This window comes from Lygodium microphyllum, chromosome 13 (genome assembly GCF_053477565.2).
Source record: "Lygodium microphyllum isolate KBCC chromosome 13, Lygodium_microphyllum_v1.1.10, whole genome shotgun sequence".
Taxonomy (NCBI): Eukaryota; Viridiplantae; Streptophyta; class Polypodiopsida; order Schizaeales; family Lygodiaceae; genus Lygodium; species Lygodium microphyllum.
In genome coordinates, this window is record NC_141147.1 from 155,434,823 (window position 1) to 155,446,890 (window position 12,068).

The following is a 12,068-nucleotide window of genomic DNA, read 5'->3' on the forward strand; positions in this document are numbered from 1 at the left end:
AGACACGTGCAGAAATTCTTGACAGTGGTGGCAAAGTTGTTGGCAAAGGAGAAAAAAGAAACAACCTATATGAGCTAAGTGCTCTTACAGTTAGAGTGGGCACAAGTAAGCTTTGGCATGAAAGGTTTGGACACATTGGATTTGCAGTGTTGAAGGAGATGCACAAGCAAGGTATGGTTGCTCACCTACCTGCAATGACTGAATTGAAGGAACCATGTGAAGCTTGTATCATGGGCAAGCAACATAGAAAGGTATTTCCACAACAAAGCAAGAATAGAGCACAGGCTTCTCTAGAGTTGGTGCATGTTGACTTATGCGAAAAAATGCCTACACGGGCCTTGGGGGGATCTTCTTATTTTGTGTTGATTGTCGACGACTATAGTAGGAAGATGTGGGTGTACTTCCTTCATGATAAGGCTCAAGATTTTGGTAAGTTTAAAGAATGGCTAACACTTGTTGAGAATGAAACAGGGAAAAGTGTGAAGAAATTTAGAACAGATGGTGGTGGTGAGTGTTAACCGTTAGATGAACAAGGTGACAAATCTGAAAAAGCTAAAACAGAAGACAAAGGCCAAGGCAAAAGTGAAACGGAAGACGAAGGTGCGCCAAGAAAAATATGGAAGCACAAGAAATGCAAAAAAGTCCTAAATAAAGGAAAAGTGCGCACAATAAAAAGCGCGAATCAATACTTTTGTAAAAGAGCACAAGTGCATCATGGTTTAATTTAAAGAGCACCGGGCTCTCACTCGTGCAATTTGTAAATGTAGACGGGCGGTGGAAAGGAATCTAGAAAGATAGAAGTACAATGGGAAAAAGGGCCTAGGCTACAGGCGGCCATGTAAAAAAAGGGGAAAAGGGGATGACCGCCCAAAAGGGATTTAGGGTTTTGTATATAAAGTTGAAAAGTGAATGAGAAGCTCATTCTTGTGTGTGGCAAAAAGTGACTCTCCTCTTCTTCTTCTTCTTCATGTTCTTGCTTGCTTGAGCTTGTGCTTGAGAGAGGGAGTGTGAGAGTGTGAGGGAGTGAGTGTATGAGGGTGAGGGACCGTGGGGTGGAGAAGCTCTCCATCTTTCCCTCTCTTCTTCTCTTCTCTTCTCTTCTCTTCTCTTCTCTTCTCTTCTCTTCTCTTGCTTGCGGTGATGGAGCTTGCTTGAAGCTTGCACTTGGATCATGGAGCTATCGGAGTGCACGGGAGAGGAGGTAACTCGAACGGCATGGAGGTAAGCTCACTACACCCGTAGATATGGATGGTGCGTCGGCTATGTGAGAGGTAGCCATTAGTGCTTGGCTTGGAATGCTTGAAACAATAAGCGGTCCGTGGGTCTTGGCGGTTGAGAGAAAGCTCCCACATTTTGGTTCCATTGCCGGGACCAACGGATTCAAGCCTTGAGCGCTTGCGTGCTTCGAATCGAGCATTGAAGTAGGGTTTTCCCCGAACCAGTGCTTGAGATAGGTAGGAAGTGAGGGGGTTGAAGATGGTATTCGATCTCCTTGGCAAGTAGGTTTTTTGCTTTTTTGAGATTTATGTTGTGAGATGGAGTAGTGTAGGTATTTACTTTGTGAATTGGATGCATTAGGGTAGGAAAAAACAAAGAAAAAGAAGAAAAACAAGCATCAAGGTTTTCGCTGTCATAATAGGGCATGAGGGCTTGATTCGTTTGTTGATTTGCAATTTGGAGTTTATTGGCTATTCCTGGTATATATAGGGTTTCTGCTGTCATAACAGGGCATGAGGGTTTGATTTGTTTGCCGATTTGCATTTTGGAGTTTATTGGCTATTCCAAGTATATACAACTCTTTCCCTCCATCCATAGCTTTGATCTGGAGGTGTGTATGACAGGCCATGACTTGAATCGTGTGATTCAGGCGATTTATCGTTGTGCCGGCAAAAAACGTGCCACGCTCGGCGTGTTCGAGTGACGGCAATTCTGGGCCAAGTCCCATAATCGGCCCTCGGCCCACTACCACTCGGACCACTTGACTCGACCCACCAGAATCGGCCCTCGGCCCGCTCCTATTCGGCCCTCGGCCCGGCCCACTCGACCCAAAAACTCATTCGGCCCGACCAGCTGACTCGGCCCATTCATATTCAGCCCTCGGCCGACCGAATTTGGGACTCGGCCCAAAAACTGCAATTTTTCCAGAATTCCATTTTGGCCAAAAACTAAGTTGCCACCACCAAAATAGACTCCATAAATCGTATAGAGCCAAAGGCACATCATAGATCTATCACTAGGCTAAAATCCATAGCAAATAGTTCAAAATTAGCTACCAGAGGTCCTCCCAATCATGCATGGTATTTACTGTAACGGCCCTTCGGACTGGGGGGGACTGCCCCCCCAGACCCCTGTAGAGGGGGCTCTGCCCTCTCCGCACCTCCCCCGGTAGGCTGGAGAGAAAACACTCGCCGCAACAGGTCCTTCGGATTAGGCCCTAGTGTAGTAATGGTGCTACACAAGCATAGATCTTCACTTGCAAAGCAGCAAACAGAAGCCCATACCCAAACAAAGACAAACAAAGACCCTAGAACCTCAACGGGCCAATCTAGCCATCAAGGGAAAAAATGCCACACCACAAAAACACATGTACATTGTGTTCAAACTGCGTCTAGTCAAAGCAGAATGCAACATCATCAAGCTATCAATGCGAGGATGACTAGACATGACAGACCTGATGATAGATGTATCTTGAGTAGCGTTGCACAGACAACCCAAGACCTCAGTAGAGAATCCACGTCTGACTATGTAGTTAGATACTGAAAGGCATGTATCAGAAGGCTTGAAGCTGTAAACCAAGACCCGAAAGATGAAGACATAGTGCCACTTGCTTATCTTAGGGTCAAACTCACCGCAAAAAGAGAGCATAGTGTTGATGCTCTCATTGATGAAGGAGCAGATTTCAATATCTTAACTTACGAAGCATGGAATCTACTAGGTCAACCAGAGCTCAAACCGACTGATGCAACTCTTAATCCTTACGGGGAACACCCACAAGCACTTCTAGGGAAGTGCAGAATCCTTGTAACTATTGAAATAGAAAGCTTGCCAACCCTGTTCTATGTTCCTCCAAATAGCAAGAATTGTGGAAAGGAAATCCTCCTAGGAAGGACCTTAAAAAACGCAACGAAATGTGAAGCTGACTATATAGCACAAAGGATACACCTAACACTACCAGGTGTGAGGATAATCACAACTTTTAGCAAGGGTGACCTCACCAAACCTCAAGGGAAGGGCAAGGAGCATTCTGACATACCAAGCAAGCCTAGTAATGAGAGCAAGGAGTTGTTGAAAAAGTTAATACAAGCGCAGGTTGAAGGGAGAGAACTAGTGAGTGAGGCCATACTTGAAACAAAAAGGTTAGGAGACAAGGCCAAGGATAGGGTTTGGACTTACAAATATCGTAGAAGACCACGAAAGAAGCCCAAGCCTTATAGACGAAGGCATCGATGGAGAGCTAGCACAACGCCACAATGGATATCCAAGGCGTTGCTTCGTGCTCAAGGGTATTATGCAAGAAACCGATGGATTTCGGTACCAAAACCCACTACTAAACCACCTCTGTCAGAAGCCCAAATTATGTCAAAAGCAAAGAGGCGTAGGAGGAAACCTAAATGAAAATCCAAGTCTCAAACAAAAAATATTGGAGTGATTGAGCCCCTCAGGATTGAAATCAAGAAACCAAATATGACCTATCAAAAAGTAGATCCTTAGTCTAGCATGCTTAGCAAGCAGATATCAGAGGTAACTGTCAAGCGTGCACAAGGTCCACTAGTGCCCAAGGAGCCTTTGACTTCCCAAGAGGATAATGAGCACCACATGCACAATATTCCTCATAATAAGGCTGATTGCTCAACAAAGCTAATGACAAAATCATCTAACAATCACGAGAAAATTCTCCTGTCAATGCCAAGTCCACGTAGGAGTCCCAAATCTCCTACATCCTCTTCACCTAAATGGACACAGGAAGCACGGCAGCAGTAGCCTTGTGCCACTGCTCAATCTGCACAAGTGAATGCGCAAAGGGCAACAAAAGACACGACCACTTTTGATTTGCCTAAGGACTTGACACCGCAATCTACCAATTGTAGCCAGTCCACTGAACTAGCCACTACTACTTCCAATCAGGGACCACAGCAGTCACAACCTTTGGCCGTGTCAACACCCATTGCAGAACATGTCCTTAGCAATTCACATTTGGAAGAGATGTCGCAACAAACATCCTTGACACCTCCAATCCTTCCAAAGCACCTAAAGCCTAGGCTTGAGGATAAATCTCTCGAAGAATTGGCCAAAGAAATGACGCATCTAACCAATGAACCAGAGATGAAGTGCATGGTGAAGCTTGATCACAAGCTGATAGCCATCGCATGTGCATACGTCCATGTGGGCATCGGAAGGCCAACACTAGAGTACACAAATCTCATAGCTAAACCACTGACTTGGTATGAGCAACAACATGTTTGTTTCTGCTATGCAGCTATTGTTGAAGAAGTCATGAAGGACATCCCAAAAGCCACAGCTAGAGAATTGTGCTTGATACCCTCATTTCATACAACTCTATGCGAGACAAACAAGGAAAAGCTTGAAGCAATCAAACGAAAAGGGAAAGGACAAGGTACCTTTGCACAAAATTGGTACTCCAACCAAAGTTTGGCAGCCAAAATTGGCCACCGACTAATGACACTTGCTGAGCAAAGGAAAGCCCTTTGGACATCAATACATGATTCCACGTACGTTGCCCCGACCTCATTGAGAGTGTTGGCAACTGTCCATGATGTCCAGCTTTCTACCACTGTCCAAAAACATCCCTTGTATGATAAAGTGCTTCTAGAAGAAGATCTACACGTGGCTAGTAGGCTAGGAGCAGGGAGCATGGTACTTGATGTCAGCGCATATGTCTTCTGCCTCACTCAAGACTCTGCAATCCTAGATCTCTATGCTTCCCATCAATACAACCCTGACTTCTTCAATTGGTTACTTCCAAGCCTACATTACAAAAACCCTAAACCATCTCATGGTTCTACACTAGAGTCACCCAAACCTCCAGAGCAAGAGAACAACAGCTCTAAACACAACACTCACCTTGACAAGAAGCAACAGAGACAGGTTCTAATAGATAAGAACAAAAATCTAGAGCAAATGTCTAACCAGGAGCAACTGTCAATGCAATTGAATGCGGGGCTGAATAGAGGAGAATTAGTTGGATAGCTAGACTCTCAAAAAAGAGAGGTAGTTGAACCCTTGCAACTTAGCAAGGCTGTTCAACATAGTGAGGCCGTAGCAAAATCCCATGATGACATGCCACAGAAAGAGAATGCTAAGGCCCAACCAAGCACATCAACTATTGACCTAGTTTAGGATCCTGAGTCCTTAAAGGATATACCTCTAGTGCCCAAGAGAAAGAGAAGAAAAAAACAAAAACGACAGTCGCAAGCTACCGTAGATGACAAGAAGATTGGGACCAAGAGTACTGAAGAGATTATGAACAAAGTGTCTGGTTCATCCATAGATAAACCCATTGCCATCTCTCCTAACAACGGTGAAATCTCAGACACATCCATGCGTTCTGATAAATCAAAGCAACAATTACCGTCGACTGTTGCTTGCGACAGTCAATCCATCGATAGAGAAACTCACTTTGATCAATCAAGAGTGGATGCAACACTGTCACAACAGGATGCTAAGACCACACCGGTCACATTCGAGGAGAACCATGACACAACTACCATAAAGCCTCAGGAGAAACATGAAAACCTCGAAGGCATAAGCAATCCTGGCATTGATCAATCTTGCTCATCTAGGCATGAGCCCCCAGCTATGCTAAAGCCTAATGAAACCCTTAGAACTTTGCATGAGATAGCAACTGAGCAAGCCCTCATAGAACATAGAGATGTCGCAGAGTGCTTGACCGAGTGGGACACTAAACTGAAATTATTCGCACGTGTCTATGTTCATGTAGACATGGGCACATTCCCTAGGGAGCAGCTTGAGGAATATTTGCCTTATCCGCTATTGTGGAAAGAGCAAGAATATCTAGACGGACATTATGACAAGCTTTTACATGAACGCATGCGACTCATCTCTGACGAGGAGGCTGACAAACTACGCTTAACCGTGACATTTAATGAAATGCTCTGCCAACCAAATCTCTTAGAGATAGAGGAACTAAAGCGACAATCAGAGGGTAGAAGCCAATTTGAAAAACATTGGTTTGAAAACTGCGCTACAATGGCGGAACTTGGAGCCCAAATCATGACAGTCTTCAGAGGAGCGACTGGCCAAATGGCGGTCCCAAAGAGACCCGTCGACCTATGTGGCACCAACTTCATTTCGAGTTCTAGCTACAATTCGAGGTATGGACCTACCTGGAACTAGCCTAGAGAGCCCTTTGATTGATAAAGTTCACTGAGGAGGAGCTACATGTTTCCAGTAGACTCGGACAAGGCACCATGCTACTCGATGTTGCCAAATATTTATTATTGCTAAGTAGGCTACCATAGAAGCTAGATATGTGTGCCACACTTGAGTACAATCCTGAGTTCTACAGTTGGTTTTTATCCTCATGGAGTGACATGGTTTCATGAACATGTACATAAATAAACAACATGTTTTGTGACTGTGTAAATAATACCAAAAGAAGCAAAGGCCAACACACCCCATGAGCAATGATGACCAAGTGTAGGTGATACGCATCAAGTCAAAACTAAGGGATTCAGGTTGGCGATGTCTTGTTTAGCTGGATATTTTCATTATGGTTGAAGCATGTGATGTGTATGTACTCTCACGCCTTTCCAAGTGAATGCAGAATGACACAAGTCAATGTCTAGAAGCGTTTAATATCCAAGTCACCACAAGACTACCAACCCCACAAAGAACCATTATGGAGGAAGTGCTAGGAATACCAATAAACAAAAGCCATGACGGAAACGCCACTGGATGAGAACCCAAGGACACCTCTACAGAAAGCACATATTGCAACTGAGCATGGCCAAAGCATAATCATCGATTACCTCCTCCTTCTTGGCCAAACTCTATATTTGGGCAGGAGCCACGCTCTCAACAAGGGCGAATGTCTCTTCATCATCCAGGATTCAATTCGCAAGATGCTCTGCCCTTGTCCATGCACAGCTCACTCCAAGTGCTACCTCAATTGTTCGATGTCTCACATGTTACAAAGAGGTTCGCAAAATCTCAAGTGTATCTCCTCATCTCAAAAACAATTCCTCTAGCATCAAGGCTGGTGACACAATCATCTCTGTAATATCCATGCTTCATAGCCTTTGGATCCCAACATTTCTCAATCCAAATGAAAGGCTAATAGCCTCAATGTATGGAACTGATTGTATTCATTTTTTCCACCAAAAAAAAAGAAAGAAAGAAAAGAAAAGAAAAGAAAAGGAAAAAAAAAAGAGAAAGAAAAAAGAGCACACACAATCACATCACCGCACCTAGGGGTCCTCAAATTAGGTACGTCTAGTGACCTTGGTCGGCTGGCTCTGTCCCTAATCCCCTAGCCCTTTGTACACCCCCCACAATTTTTTAGGGCACATTAAGGGCAGGACATACCTAGGGAGCTCGCCTCGCCTATGGTTAGACCTGTCACCCTGAACCACTTGCACAATTCTTTTGCACTCCATCTCAATGCCATTACAATCAATAGTGGTAAGCAAGGCATGAAAGACAATGGAACAGTACACCATACTTTTCAAGCACTACAAGTAGCCACTAGCTACCAAAATCTAAGACATCAAGGAGCTCAATTATGCTATATTGCCTTGACAAGACCATAATGATGTCTCAAGCAATCTTCAAGTGTACTCCCCATCTTCGTCAACAAATTTTTCCATCAACTTAGCCCCTAAGACAAAGAAGAAGAAGATGAAGAAGAAGAAGAAGAAGAAGAAGAAGAAAACAATTCAGGATTTTTGAAGCAGGAGGATGCAAGCTTTTTCTGAAGAAGAAAGGAATGTGCCCCATTCTGGCCCTGTGCGTGCATGTCCTTTTTTTTCCCCCTCTCTCTATTACAATCACAACATTTATTCTTCCTCAACTATGACCCCTGTCAAGTAGAGAAAAAAAGCAAAATAAGAAGAATAAGAAGAAGAAGAAGAAGAAGAGACACATATGACCAAACAAAGATAGAGAGAGAAGCGGATACAACAGCATGAGGGTTTTTCTCCCCATCGTGGCCTTGTGAATTCTATCCCCTGCCCCTTCATCATCCTCCCCCCTTACTGCCTCTAGTCTGCTTTCCCTCCTTCCCCTCTCCCTTGCCATGGCACAAGAGAGCCATAATATGGACAAGAGAGCCCGATCCTTTGTGCAAACAATTTTGGTTTCTTCAACATCACTACCACCATGAACCTTTGCTCCCAATGCTATTAGAGATGGTGGCATAGTAGGAGTCATTGAAGGAAAATAATTCAAAGAAAAAGAAGAGGAGGAGGAGTAGGAGGAGGCACCAACAATAGAGACATCCTCTTCTCCCTTCTCAAATTTTCAGACCCTTATCACCTTTCAATGAGTGTTTCCTTCCCTCTTCCAATTTGGTCCCTTCCCTTGCAATTTCCATGCAACAATGAGCTAAATAAATAAAACCTGACACGTAAAAAATAAGGTGTAATAACTTTGAAAAATTAAATATCACTTAATTATCTTTATAAACAAAAATAAATGATAATGCCTAATTCTCTAGCATTAAAAACAAAATCAACTTAAGAAGGCTTAGTAGAATTTATTCACGCTTTAATTTTCCCTTGAATGAATTCTTATCTCCAAATCCCCACCCTCTATCTTAATGCATTTGATGTCATTATCCACTCTAATAGGCACACATTACCTTCCCTTCTTTCTCCTATGATACCCCCTTTTTGAGCCCTATCATCATATAGATTTAAGGTCTCCTAACCTAATTCACCTACTAAGAACCCTTTTTTTTTAATTCATTAGAGTCAAAGCCTTGCTCACATTGCACAACCCAAAGATAGATAAGCCCTTGAAAAAAAAAATATGTATTAAAAGATATCTATTAAAACAAAAGCTATTCACAAGGGCATAATCTTCTACTCTCCTCTTTTCCCCTACATGTGCATATAAGTGAGAGCTTCATCTTAATGAAGTGTCCTTTGAGCTATAAGATGGATCCATCTTTCTTCATACATTGCATGAAGAAGTTGTTCTTGTGATTTTTGTTAGAGATCGAGTCCTATCCTTTGAAGAGTAGTCAAACTTTTCAGTGTGGGAGTATGATTGAGACAGGAGTTCCCTTACTCTGGTGGTCATGGTTTGGAGTCCCTATACCCTACCATGGCTAGGCCTTGTGATCGAAGTTGTTTTACTAACAATTTTGGAAGTGCTTTGTGTTAGACAGTGGTTTTTCTTTGACAAGGTTCACGAGGATGCTTCACTTTTCAATGTGGGAGGAATACGATGACACCCAAAAGAAGCATAAAAACAAGGCACAAAATAATCCAAGCATGCATCATATTTTTATTTTTTTTAAAGAGAATAATACTAAATTGTTGCAAAATCACAAAAAAGAGATAGAGATATGAGGGGGCCACATCCACATCCATCATTAATAAATGGTATACACAAAAATATACGTGCATGTACTTCTAAAAATTTAGAAAGAATTGAAATGAGAAGACCAAAGCCTTACAAATAAAAATGTATCAAAAAAATCAAAGAAATAATAAAAAATATGAAGCGTTGTGTGTCTTTTGGAAAATAGGTGGGTTGGAGCGCACGGTTGATTATGTGCCTCTTTCTCTTCTTTCTTTCAAGATACACACATTCTCCTTTTTGGATGGTGCCAATCTTTCTCTCTCCTCTCTCCTCTATCTTTTGAGAAAAAATTCCTCTTTTCCCTTTTTCTCTTTCTTTTGTGCACATTGGTTGAAGCTATGGATGAAGATGATGAAGATGACGAATTTGTTCATTATTAAAAGAGAGATTTATGGTTTCTTTTCAGTTTTGAGATCAATGGAAGAGTTATACACATAGTTTTTGTGTGATTTTTCCTTGGTTTTATGGTTGTTTATGTTCGTGGGAGGGTTGCTCTCACTCAAGTGAAGACTGAAGTGACAATGATACTATTGAGCTACAAAAGGGCACTATATTGGCTCTAGTGACCTTTAATAGTAGACATACCTCTTGGGAGGGGCATCCACAACCAAAGAAGGGTTATGGATGATTATTCTTGATTATTCCAATGTACTATTGAGAGAGAGCATATGTGAAAGAGATAGAGAGTGAGAGATAGCTAAATTTTCATGAAAAACAATGTATTTATGAGCAATAGATAATGAAAGAGACTATGAAGACTATGAAGCTATTGAAGATGAATACTATGTGATGATTTCCTTTCAAAATGAAGCATTGCTTTGTGTTCTCTTGTTCTTTTAATGAAGAATATGAAGAAAGTATTGAAGTTTTGTTGATGTAGATCTGTTGTTGTTTTTTCTCTTGTGGTTGATTAAAATATGAAAAGCATGCTTATTGATGATATAAGATAGATTTTCTTGTAGTAGATTTTCCATTTTCTTAGTGTTCTTCTTGGGGCTCCATGAATTTTATGTGTAACTGGGGAAACCCACCATCAATAAGCACAAATAGAGGTTGAAAAAATAGAAAAAGTGGCATTGTTGAAGAGGAAGAAAAGTAATGGAAGATTGGAGAATCCTTGCAACTATTAGAGAATTGGAGATCTTCATTGCCAAAGACACTTTCTACAAAAAGTGTATCCCTTAAAGGCGGAAGCATGTCACTATCTTGATGTGGCCTCTATGTGACAAATTGATCCCACTTTTGTTTGAAGCTATAGAAAGTTGTATCGCAATAGCCAATTGTTTCCCACAAACTAAAGAATAAAAAATAGAGAGAATGACCCTCCATGGGAGATTTGGCCTTCATTGAAGAATTTCCAGACATCATCAAGTGGGAGATTGTGAACAATCTTCAAGAGTCATGGTCTGTTGAAGTTCACAAGAATGAGAAGAAAAAGAATTAGAATTTGTTCATGGATACTCAACAACAAGATACGTGGAGTACTTGAAACACTGACAACCTTCTATTTGTCCAATTAGCAACTCACTAGAAGCTAGCAAACAAAGGGTTCTTCACAACCTATGCTATTGAAACCCTTCGAAGTTGGTATTACCAAGACGATGGCACTATGGAAATCCTCAGAAGAATGAGTTTTGATACCTTTAAAACTAAATTTCTTGCCTTGTATAGTGGAATGAAAGTTGAATTTAGAGACGTTGAAAAGAAGGAAGTAGAAGAAATGTTGGCAAGAGAGTCCTCTAGAGACTGAAGCCCTTCTGATTCTATTCTATTGAGTATAGACAAACTAGGTGGAGCCAACTCCCTGATGAATGACATGATCAAGAGGTAAGCACTAGAACGAGTCGAGATGTATGTGAGAAGAGAGAATAAAAAATCAAAGTCGAGAATAAACTAGCAATAGAAGCTTCCTTTGACGCCCTTGTGGCACTCTTTACACAAGTCCCAATGGCGACTCAAGGTCTCGGTCATCCTAGTCAGATTTGTCTTGAAAATATTGATGGCAAGCCAACGAATCTAGTCCAATTCCCCATATTTAAGGGAGAGTACAATGAAGACCCTGATCTTCATGTAGCTGAGTTCATGGTAGCATGTGTAGCCAACAATGTCAGAACCCTCGACATTGGTCGGTGATATTTCCCACCACTTTTAAATGCATAGCGTTTTAGAGATATGAGAGATAAGCAGTAAGAGCTTTTGGCACATGGGACGACTTGAAGTTGGCCTTCCTCAATAGATTCAAGCGTGAAGGTTTTGAAGAGCAAATGCGAGAGGAGTTTATGAGCTTAAGTCGGTCCTCTAGTGAACAGGTGAAAGCATATGTCTATAGAATGGAATCCATACTGAAGAGATAGACCAACCATCACTTGGATGAAGGGATCCAGAAGGGAGTTTTTCTTAGAGGCCTACAACCAGAAGTTTGTAAGTTTATGGAATTGAGAAGACCACTTAGCCTGTAAGATGCAATGGAAGGTTCAGGTCTGTATGATGAAGTTGAAGCG